General features: G+C 32.3%; 1 protein-coding gene across 1 annotated transcript in view; it reads left to right on the top strand.

Moving 5' to 3' along the window:
• The first annotated feature begins 4,688 nt into the window (after window positions 1-4,688).
• The window catches only part of LOC111685291, a 60,567-nt gene continuing 52,479 nt past the window's right edge, over window positions 4,689-12,776 (top strand). The window contains exons 1-2 of the mRNA XM_023447545.2: window positions 4,689-4,884; window positions 4,986-5,076. The gene's annotated coding sequence lies outside the window, so the exon portion shown is untranslated. The remainder of the gene's footprint in view (window positions 4,885-4,985; window positions 5,077-12,776) is intronic.

Here is a 12,776-nt window from a genome sequence, read left to right as displayed (position 1 = left end):
TAGAGGCCAAAAACAGAGCACGGAAATTGAAGTCAAGTTTTATAAAAAAATATTCTTGCTGCATAATGGACGACGAAACGTATGTTCTGGCAGATTTTTCGCAACTTCCAGTTCAAAAGTTTTATGTTGCTGATGCTCGAGGGAATGTTGAAGAAAAGTTTAGGACCCAAAAGCAGACAAAATTTCCCAGAAAGTTTTTGGTATGGCAAGCAATATGCAGTTGCGGCAAAAGAAGCCAATCATTTGATACAACGGGCTCTATAAATACCGAAATTTACATCAAGGAATGCTTACAAAAAAGGCTGCTTCCATTCATAAGACTTCATAATGTGTCCACTTATTTTTGGCCTGACTTGGCATCCTGTCACTATGGTAAACAAGCCCTTGAGTGGTACAAGAACAATAATGTGGTATTTGTACCAAGAGAGGCAAATCCTCCAAACTGCCCGGAGCTAAGGCCAGTGGAGAGATATTGGGCTCTTGTTAAAAGAGAATTGAAGAGTACAAAAAAGGTGTCCAAAAGTGTGGTAGATTTTAAACGGAGATGGACTACATGTTCGAGCAAAGTGACAGAAAGCACTATAAAAACGTTAATGGAAGGGTTTCCGAAAAGGGTTCAAAATTTCATCACTAGTGATTAAAACTATAAAAATATTTTTTTTTGTAAATTGTAATAATAATTTGAATCAAATAAAAAAAAATAAAGCAGTAAGTTTAGTGGTTCTTTTTTATAAACATATATGTATGTTAAGAATTTTTCGATCTCACTCCTTATAAAACAGTCCATAGTCTCGACTATAAAACAGAGCATAGTCTCGACTATAGAATAGACTATAGTTTCGAATATGGAACACAGCATAGTCTCGACAGTCTTGACTATAGAACATGATACAGTCTATACTTCTGTAGTCTCTTATGCAAATGATTAAAATTGAAAACGACTTTTTCTCCAACCCAATAGCTGCACTAACTATGAATGTGCATCAACGTCGCTTCAATGAACAAATACATTCGTACAACAAACAAACATTTAAAACTGCAGGCGGTAATTTGTGAACGATTCTATTGAATGGATCCACAAAGAAGAGTCATGTACCCTCTTAACTGTCCGTTCTACTGTTTGTGTACGCGATTAAAAAGCATCATGGAATGGTGTAAACTGAAGTCTATTCGTTGTCATTTTTAATTTAAGAGTTTCTTCTACATCTTGCAGTTGGTGAGGAAAGTATGGCAAATTTAAATAAAAAAAATTTTTGCAGATTTTAGTTTAGTCTTTTATAACCGTGTTTTTCTTCTTTTTTGAATTTGTTTATTGGAGGTTTCTTTTTTTTGGTTTTGTTTACATTTGTGTATTCTTTAACGGTATATTTCTCGTTTTTATGTCAAGTTGACACAAGGTCAATGCTGTTTGCATTGTCTTGCAATGTCAAAGATTATGAATTAAAACTGAAATAACTTTAGCAGCAGCAGTACCAGCTACAGCAATGACAATAGGTGCAAGTTTCAGCTATAACAATAATATCAATAACAAAAAAAAGCAACATGTTGCAAATTATATGTACATATTGTATGTTGTAAGACACAAATGGTAATGAAAGTTTTACAATTAATTTTTGTTTATTTTTCTTTAACGTGTGAAATTTTAAATTGCAGACAAATAAAAATAAATTAATAACCGAGCCAGTCAATTAACGACATCTTGCAACGTCCTATTTCGCTAATGAAAGTGAACTGTGTTCATTTGTGTGAGTTTATGTTAAAAAGTGTGATTTCGCACACTTTGGGGGAAAGTCTATGTCATGTTGCTTCAGTTACTTCATTAAGTATTACGTAGTATAATTACAAAACTCCTAGTTTTTTAATCTCAGTTTAAACTACTGATCTGCCTTAGGTTGCTATAAAAATGGGGAATGAAAAATTATTATTTTTAAAAATCTGTTCCATTGTTGAATCTGTAGTCTGCTCTAGAGTCGAGACTATAGTATGTTCTATATTTAAGACTAAAATATGTTCTATAGACGAGGCTATAGTCTGTTCTATAGACAATACTATAGTCTGCTTTATAGACGAGACTACAATCTGTTCTATAGTCGAGGCTATAGTCTGTTCTATAATCGAGACTATAGATCGTCGTTTCTATAGTCGAGACTATAGTTATTAGATTCTTAACTGATTTCTAGTAGGTAATCCTATGTGAAGAACTATTTAGATAATAAGGACCTTAAATTCAATAGATTATCTCTTGATCGGCAACTATTAAAAATATTGCAACAAAACTCTAATAGTTCAATAGTTTAGAGCTGAGATGTTTTCGAGTTTGTTTTCAATCCTCATTTCCGATAGCATGACATTTTGTCATGATATTTCCAATAGTTACAGAGATGTCATTTTATTTACAAGAGATCTATTTTAACCACTGTGCATAGTTCAACGAAAATTTACAAATAATGTAGTATATCTCTGGGCTCCTAGTTATTTACACAAGTATTTACGTGATTTTTTAAAGGTTTTTGAACCAACTAACTTTCTTTACAATCATACACGATCAATTAACACTTTTAGCAAAGACTCACACCTTCACGAAGAAACTCACCATATTGTTGTCACCAAATACAACACTCATTTAATGTGTATTACTTATACTACCTGAATTCCATAGAATTCGTGGGCGTTTTTCCAAAATGCATACATTATAGCAAGGCAGACAGACATTAACAACGGGAGACAAACACAAATAAAATGGCAAACAAAGCGAGCAGAAAGAAAAAACCCAAAATAACCAGACATATGCACAATTATACTACGGGGAACAATAAAACTTAATTTACTCATTTCATTTGCAATTTGTACTTTTTCTAAATACTCGCAATAACAAAGAGATCAAATGAATATTGAATATGAATTACAACAACGGCAAAAAATATGTGAATATGCATGTGATAAATGCAAAATAATATACAAGAATCAGGAATGGAAAATTAAATACTTTTTAAAAATCTGTTTGTTCTAAAGTCGAGACTATAGTATGTTCTATAGTTCTATAGTTGAGACTGTAGTCTGTTCTATAGTCGAGACTATAGTCTGTTCTATAGTTGAGACTATAGTCTGCTCTATAGTCGAGACTATAGTCTGTTCTATAGTCGAGACTATAATATGTTCTATAGTCGAGACAATAGTCTGTTCTATAGTTGAGACTATAGTCTGTTCTACAGTCGAGACTATAGTCGGTTCTATAATCAGGACTATAGTCTGTTCTATAGTCGAAACTATAGTCTGTTCTATAGTCAAGACTATAGTCTGTCAAGACTATAGTCTGTTCTATAGTTGAGACTATAGTCTGTTCTACAGTCGAGACTATAGTCGGTTCTATAATCAGGACTATAGTCTGTTCTATAGTCGAGACTATAGTCTGTTCTATAGTCAAGACTATAGTCTGTCAAGACTATAGTCTGTTCTATAGTCGACTATAGTCTGTTCTATAGTAAAGACTACAGTTTGTTCTATAGTCGAGACTACAGTCTGTTCTATAGTCGAGACTACAGTCTGTTCTATAGTCAAGACTATATATATATATATATATATAGTCTGTTCTATAGTAGTGTGTTCTATAGAACAGACTGTAGTCAAGACTGTATTCTGATAGTCGAGACTATAGTCTGTTCTATAGTCGAGACTATAGTTTGTTCTATAGTCGAGACTATAGTCCTATAGTCGAGGCTATAGTGTGCTCTATAGTCGAGACTATAGTGTTCTCTATAGTCGAGACTATAGTGTGCTCTATAGTCGAGACTATAGTGTGCTCTATAGTCGAGACTATAGTGTGCTCTATAGTCGAGACTATAGTGTGCTCTATAGTCGAGACTATAGTCTGCTCTATAGTCGAGACTATAGTCTGCTCTATAGTCGAGACTATAGTCTGCTCTATAGTCGAGACTATAGTCTGCTCTATAGTCGAGACCATAGTCTGCTCTATAGTCGAGACAATAGTCTGCTCTATAGTCGAGACCATAGTCTGCTCTATAGTCGAGACCATAGTCTGCTCTATAGTCGAGACAATAGACTGCTCTATAGGCGAGACTATAGAATACTCTATAGTCGAGACTATAGACTGTTCTACAGTCGAGACTATAGACTGTTCTACAGTCGAGACTATAGACTGTTCTACAGTCGAGACTATAGACTGTTCTATAGTCGAGACTATAGACTGTTCTATAGTCGAGACTATAGACTGTTCTATAGTCGAGACTACAGACTGTTTTATAGTCGAGACTATTGACTGTTTTTTAGTCAAGACTATAGACTGTTTTATAGTCGAGACTATATATAGTCTGTTCTATAGTCGAGACTATACTGTGGTATAGGCGAGACTATAGTCTGTTCTATGGGACAGATTACTGTCTGATCTATATTTATTGAGTCCTAAATTAACCAATTTGCTAGATCGATAATCAGATCTTGAGACCTTCAATACAAAAAAATGATCTCTCTGACTTTACCATCTCTGACTTAAATACAAAAGCGTAAATAATTCCAGCGAATGTGCGAGTGTATAACTAAACGATAGAGCAAAAATGAGAGGGTGAGAGAACTCTTACAAATTCACCACACTTTAGGTTCACAAGAGGCCTACTAAGGAGAGTTCAGGCAGCTCATTTACCAAAACGGTTATTAGACGAAACAATAATTTCAAAGACTTCAGTTGAGTTTAACATCAACAGGTGTTAAAAACGTGTAACGATTAAAAGCGCTTTAAAAACAATTTATAAATTTAAGAAACGATCTTGCTATTTAAATAGTTTAAAAACGAAAAACGGTTTAAAAAGTAATAGAAATAAAAAATTAATTACTAATATAAAAAAACAAAAAAGAAATTAAACGTAAAAGGTGAATAATTGAGTTTTTTTAAGAAATATTAAAACCATATTCATAGTGTTTATTTAACCATAAATCCCTTTAAAAAAAATTAATACTAAAAAAAATTCTAGCTTTTCCCCACGCCATTTAAGGATTAAAGAACCAGATCATTCCAAATTCAACTAAAGAGAAATATACGTGTTAATTAAAAAAAGCCCTTGGGTGAGTTTTATGACATAAAATAAATATTTATATAAAAAATAATTTATTAAGAATTGCTGCGACGAGTGTATTTTTTCAATTTAATCTTTATTTTATCATAATTTTATTAAATCAAATGCACGAGTGTGTGTGTGTGTGTGTGAGTGTCAGTCTATCTGTCCGTCTGTCTACTGCAATTAACTCACCTTAAGTCTGAGTGAAATAGTCATCCAACGTAATTTCATCAGCCTGGTTAGGTTTTGTTTTTCGTTTCATATCTTTTTTCATTCGTATGAGTATTTTTTTCGCTGTCAAAAAGAGTTAATTGTTGGCGACTCTATAGTTGTTTCATTTTAACTCGTTTACATTTTGCTGTCTGTTCGAATTGTTCAGGTATAATTTAGGTATTTAGTAGTATGAAATTAAAAAATATATATGTATATAAAATACAAATAAAAATATAAATGAGCAACAAGTAAACTACAAGCTAGTTTATTTAACATACTGGCTTTTTCTGAATCGTCTTTCAATTTCCGCCAAGGGCTTACCTATGGCACGCGTTTTATATGGGAGCTATATAATTTAGTATTTTAGAATTTATATCAAATATAAATAAAATAGAAGAGATTTTACAAAAACAGAAATAATCAATGATTATTTTATTCAGAAATCATTGGTAAGATATCTAGTTCATTAACTAAACTAGATCTGAAGTAGAAATGAACTTGAACTGAACTAGAACTGAACTAGAACTGAACTAGAACTGAACTAGAACTGAACTAGAACTGAACTAGAACTGAACTAGAACTGAACTAGAACTGAACTAGAACTGAACTGGAACTGAACTAGAACTAAAATAGAACTAAACTAGAACTGAACTAGAACTGAACTAGAACTGAACTAGAACTGAACTAGAACTGAACTAGAACTGAACTAGAACTGAACTAGAACTGAACTAGAACTGAACTAGAACTGAACTAGAACTGAACTAGAACTGAACTAGAACTGAACTAGAACTGAACTAGAACTGAACTAGAACGGAACTAGAACGGAACTAGAACTGAATTAGAACTGAACTAGAACTGAACTGGAACTGAGTTAGACTTATACTATCATACGTTTTTAGGTCATCAATTTCAGAAACTAAATTTCATTTAATTGAAATTCAGTCACAGATGTTATTGTGGAAATACTGCCATATGTTCTAGAACTAGAACTGAACTAGAACTAGAACTAGAACTGAACTAGAACTGAACTAGAACTGAACTAGAACTGAACTAGAACTGAACTAGAACTGAACTAGAACTGAACTAGAACTGAACTAGAACTGAACTAGAACTGAACTAGAACTGAACTAGAACTGAACTAGAACTGAACTAGAACTGAACTAGAGCTGAACTATAACTGAACTAGAACTGAACTAAAACTGAACTAGAACTGAACTAGAACTGAACTAGAACTGAACTAGAACTGAACTAGAACTGAACTAGAACTGAACTAGAACTGAACTAGAACGGAACTAGAACGGAACTAGAACTGAATTAGAACTGAACTAGAACTGAACTGGAACTGAGTTAGACTTATACTATCATACGTTTTTAGCTCATCAATTTCAGAAACTAAATTTCATTTAATTGAAATTCAGTCACAGATGTTATTGTGGAAATACTGCCATATGTTTATTTATTTTCATCTGTCAACTGTGGTTTTAATAAAAATAATGTAAGTTAAGGTCTTTTTCTCGGTATATTCTCTGATTTTATGTAAGTTGTGGGAAATTTTTGTGAGTGACTCAAGTTCTTTAATGCAAATCGGAGAAATTTTCTATTTAATTCATGGATAATTCGTATGGCAGATTATTTTGATCATTTTGATCATCAGTTCCGTCACTATAACCTTCGGTGATAGTTTTGACACATCAACTATGACCTGCACTACGACTTAGATCAGCAGTTGAATTTGACACTGCGCAGCTGCGCTAACGGTTCTGTTACAGTTTCTGAGATCGACAATATCAGCACTGCAACTTCGATCATTAGATTCGGTATATCGACTCCGTTTATCAACTTTAATTATTTCGATATTGCGACTTTGGTTACCTGTTGCAGCAGCACAACTTCGGTTGATGTATATTTACTAAGTTTATGCTTTGAAGTTGTAAAACATTAGTATCTTTTAGCAGTTTAGTTCTTGGACTAATTGGTCTATGCAGCATTTAAAATATCCATATTACCATGGACATTAATTAAAATATCTTAACGCAAATTCTTCTCTCCTAAAACGTTCAACAAGAACAAACGTTTCTTTAGCTCATTTGCATGATCATAGATCACTTCTTCCCCCAATTAAAGACCATCATTCCAATGCCCTCAGTTCATTAACATTTTGCCATTTCTGCAAACGAACACAACAAGAAAACCTATTGACACATCAACTACGATCTGCACTACGACCTAGATCAGCAGTTGGATTTGACACTGCGCCAAAGATGAGATATTTTGGTTTTCGTACAGTTTTGGAGATCAACAATATAAGCACCACAACTTCGATCATCAGATTCAACATCTCAACTTTATTTGTTTCAATATTGCGATTTTGGTTACCCGTTGCGGCAGCACAACTTTGGTATATGGATATTCACTAAGTTTATGCTTTAAAGTTGTGGACTTTAATGGAAACACTCAACATGAAACAACGTTTCTTTAGCTCATTTGAGATTTTGTTCGCAATTGTGTAACCATCATGGATATCTGAGAGCAATTTTTTAGAGCATGTCCTCAGAATTTAAAAGCGAATTATCTGCATGATCATAAATTACTTATTCCCCTTACTAACGACCATCATTATAAGGCCCTCGCTTCAGTAACACTTTGACATTTCTGCAAACAAACGCAATAAGAAAACCAATTGCTGTTTTGCTCTTTCCTTTTCCAGCTCCTCAAAAACCCGCTGCTGTCATCAAATTACACACATTTTAGCCAGTTATTTGTACGTGATATTCCAACATATTTTCTTACCCACATTCTCTCATGCCAACTAGCCAACTTACCAAACAACATACCAACAAAAACACACACACTTACAGTAGATACTAACACTTGAACATTATCTTTTAAAAGTATTTTAAATACTCTCTTGTAAGCATATTTTTTTGTTATTCTTTTATAAATATATAGACCAGTTAATCAGTATAAACATAAATTTATACTTTATTTTATAACATTTAAGAATTGTATAAAAAGCATAAACGCTCTCATTTTCCTTTTCACTGGTATTTTATAATAAAAAAGGTAAATACCTTGTTTAATTGTGATTTTTCTTCTCTATTTTTGAATTTTACCTCTTTGTGGTGATTATGAATTTTTGATCATTACATTCTCTACTATGGTTGTTATTGTAATTTGATTATGATTTTTTTTTTGAGTTTCTTACGATTGCATTCTTTATTTACGATCATTTTTCATTTAAACCGAAAGAGTAGAGTTAAAAGTGATTTAGTATGGAATTTATTTATTTTTTTGTTATCGCGTTTGTATAGTTTTATTTAAATAAATACAAAAGAAATCTACGGTTAAAATGTCCATTAATTAATATGACAGCTGTTCGATTTCGTTCGCTGTTGTCTGCCAGATTTAGTCTATAGAAACTACAAATATTGTATATGGCGCCTGTTGTTAATATCGAATGAGGGAGGATCAACCGTAGGAAGAGTTAGAGGTAGATAAATATTAAATTTAATATAACTTGAATGAAAAAGTGTTACGTTTTAGTAATCAGGGTTAATAGATTGTTAAGGTTGTACAGCTGAAATTTTCAAAATTGCTATATTGTTAGTATTTGAATATAAAAAGTTAAATCAGATATGCGAGGTCTATATAACAAAAAATTAATATTATTTGGATTAGTCAAGTCACCATCTTAAAGTAAAATGGTACTTCTTTCTCCTTTTATAAAGTTGGGGGACTGATCTTTATACTTCATAGGGAATTATATCTATTATATCCATATGTTTAATAGGATTGACTGCATAGTTAGTATGATCATTGCACTTTAGACAAATTAAGAAACAGTTATACAGTTCTCTGGAAAGTAAGTAGTTAGTAGTTTGAAAGGAGGATGTATACACATCAAATCTGAAGAAATACACCTCTATCGGGCCTGTTGTGCCAGTGTCACGGTAGGAATCGAACCCACCATATCCGGTCTACCAGACTAGAACACTAACTACTAACCTACTGGAGGCAACTCCATCAAGGTTAACTTATCTAAAATTACACTTCGGTCCGTGGAAAGTTTAGTCTACAACGTTTGGTATTCAATTTATAATTATCCACTGAAGGTCAAAGGATTTTCAAGAAACCTTGTGTTATAAATGTACTCAATAACCAGACGAATCGATTCCATGGCATCAGTTCATTCCTTTTATTATTTGAATCATTCGAGTAACTTTCCGAAGCCGAAGATTAGGACATATACTGTACTGTTTGGATCATGCGAAAAGAAGATGATATCAATCAAAACTGTAATAAAGTTGGGTTTTTCAGACTTAACCTGCTGAAAATTCTCTAGAAAGGCTGATATATAATCTTCAGAAGTCATTATGTTTCAAATCCTAGTCTTTTTAGTTTATCCGTCATTTACATCATACTTTCAGTTTACCTTAACGCTTTGATCGGAACTAATATACTGATAGCTGGCATTGAAAGTTCCCTATCATTTATGTTTCGATCTAGCTTGCTTTCAGTGTTTTTATACTTGGTCACCATAGGCAATAACTCTTGAGAATCCTACAATCATCATTGCTAAAAGTTTAAGCAAAAACAAGGTAAAAATATTCCAATGTTTCATCATCAATGAAAATGTCAATTTGACCTATATGATCTTGTAAAGTCGTAGTTAACCTGAAAGCTTTTCGATTGATCATTCACCAATAATCCTCATTGCTAAAAGTTCTAGCAAAACCACCGTAAAAATGTACCAATGTTTTATCATCAATGAAGATGTCAAGTGGACCTTATCGTGATTGAACTAAAAGCTTTCCGAGATTTTATTCATCAATACCGAGAAAGCTTAATGATCGCAGTTATCAGCACTATTGTACTCTCCTATTTATTCATTTGCCAATAATGGCTGTAAAAGCTTAAAGTTGAGAAAGCTCTTAAGGGAAAGTAATATTCTGGAAAGTAAGGAAATCGCACTTAGTTATACAGGAATAAACATCGAAAGCTTATAGCAAAATAGATAGATAGTTTACGAATATCCTCTGTAAAAAGATCCTAAAGGATCATATTTCCAATAGGACGGGAAGCATTCAAAGAAATCTGATAAATCTTTGGGAAGTCATCATATGGAGGCATTTCGGAAGTCATCAATAGCATGAAAGCTTAATGTTCGAAATTTTCTTTGCTGATGTAGACTCCTTGTCCTTTTAATCAAGTTGAAGAAGTCAAAAGTTTAAAAAAACTTTCAAAGAATACAGTACATCATCTTTATTCTCCATTTTGATCACGTTTCGGTTACGTAACGATCGAAAATTGGTATTCCAAGAAAAAAGGGAGTCGCCAAACTAAATTGTTGTTTGAGTTTCGATTCGAATTGAAATATAAAATGGGAATAAATATTCCACGTGATCATGTTGACAATAGCTTTGGAAAGTCATCAGAAATAACCGATATTACTCTAATATAAAGCATTGGCAGTAGGTTCAACTTGTGCAACTTTGGAAAGTGAAAGTCAACACCTTTAATTTCAGAAATATCAGACTTTATCAATGATCTACGAAGTTAACTTAACAATGATTCACATGAATAAGGAACAACAAATAATAACAATATTGTATTATCTTATTTTGAATGTCAATAGTATCCATTTCCAAACTTTTGAAATAATCCCGTTTAAGGTCTTGTTTTCTGTAGAGCCACTATATATTGTCTTTGCAATTTAAATATTTATAAATTTATACATTACACATGTTCAACACCAGCTGCACTAAAACATATTTTATTCAATTTCAATAATAATTACTTCCTAATGGTTTCCTGATTCATTATTATTGACATTTTGTTTTAAGAAAGAAAAACAATATACAAAATCTTATCATTACACTCTTTATACTCAATAATAATAATTGTTTAAACAATAAAAAATAAACTCGTAAATAAAATGTACAAAGGTTGCACTTATTTATTACATTGTTTAATGGAATTTTGACTAAAGTAATTCTGTTACGAGATAAGAAATAAAGTGATTGAGAAATTGTTTAGAAATGTTAATGATTTCATGAGGAAACAATTGAAAATGTAGTGGAAAGGTAAACAACGATGTAGAGAGTGAGCACCCATGTTTCTCGCACTTACTCTCCTCGATTTTTTAAACTAATGCTTGCATCTTACTTAGGGAACATAAAATTTGTCTCAAATTACCAGCACCAGCTGACAGTGACATGTTCTGTCACTTTTATTCTTTGATAGAAAATCATATTGTTTATGTATTTTCTTCAAGTGTAACAACTTCAAAGAAATGTTATTTCTTTCAAAAAATAAAAAATGTTTAATTGTTTTTTTAGAATTTTACTATATTTGACTTATTGCATAATTAAGGTTTCATTTAAATATGTCTTTAGAACTCTATTGTCTTTAGCACTTTGTTGCAAAATAACTTTTAATACGTTTATTCGCTTCGTTTAGATATGTGTGTATATGGTTTAGATTTCTTCTAAAAATATTTCATCAAAATGTCAAAAATAACTCTAGCATGACGAACTTTTAATAATTTTAGACACTCTTATATATAGTATATATTTTTAGAGTGTTAAAGCGCATTAAAAGATTTAAATATAATAAAAAAAAATTACCGCAAAATATAAAATATTACTTATTGTTGAACTTGAGTGATTTGAATAGTTTTTGCGGTTAGCACCCGCTAGGTTTTTGGTGGTGGACATGGACATGATATCATATTTTTTAATCTGAACTCATTATGTCTCTTAATAGTTGACTTGTAAAAGTCCAAACAGGGGAGTATGCATAGATTACACAGGGGGACTTGGTTTACCTATATCCCATTCTATCAGCTAACTCATGACTTAGACATGATCACAATCTACATAACTGCAGATCAGTTAGCTAACATACTTTACTTTTGTTAGAGATAATCGATCTTCTTGTTATCTCAGAAGCTGCCTTCTCCACAGAGTCCATGTTACACTGATTGCCCATCCAAAAAGCAATTACAATTGGTTAAACTATCATAAGCGAACGCATGATCTAGTCTTAATGTCTTCCTTAAACTTGATCTCATTTGATCAGTTTGTTTTCGGCAGGACAATCGATCTTATTAGTCTAGAGGTATTGTTGCTTAAGGCTAGAAATCAACGTTTAGAAATAGCATTTACAACTATTTGATCTAGCATAAGTGAACGCATGATCTTTTCTTTATATCATCCTTTAACTTGATCTTATTTGATCAGTTTGCCTTGGAGAGATCAGCCGATTATCCTCCTTCATTTTGCAGGACAATCGATCTTATTGGTCCAAAGGTATTATTGCTTTATGATAGAAATCAACGTTTAGAAATAGCAATTACATCTAGATGATCTACCATAAGCGATCGCATGGTCTAGTCTTTATATTATCTTTTAACTTGATCTCATTTGATAAGTTTGCCTTGGAGAGATCAGCTGGTTATCCTCCTTTATTTTGCGAGACAATAGATATTATTGG

This window comes from Lucilia cuprina, chromosome 6 (genome assembly GCF_022045245.1).
Source record: "Lucilia cuprina isolate Lc7/37 chromosome 6, ASM2204524v1, whole genome shotgun sequence".
In the NCBI taxonomy this organism is placed as follows: Eukaryota; Metazoa; Arthropoda; class Insecta; order Diptera; family Calliphoridae; genus Lucilia; species Lucilia cuprina.
The sequence above is the reverse complement of the archived record's forward strand: the minus strand, read 5'-3'. Positions and strand labels throughout refer to the sequence as shown.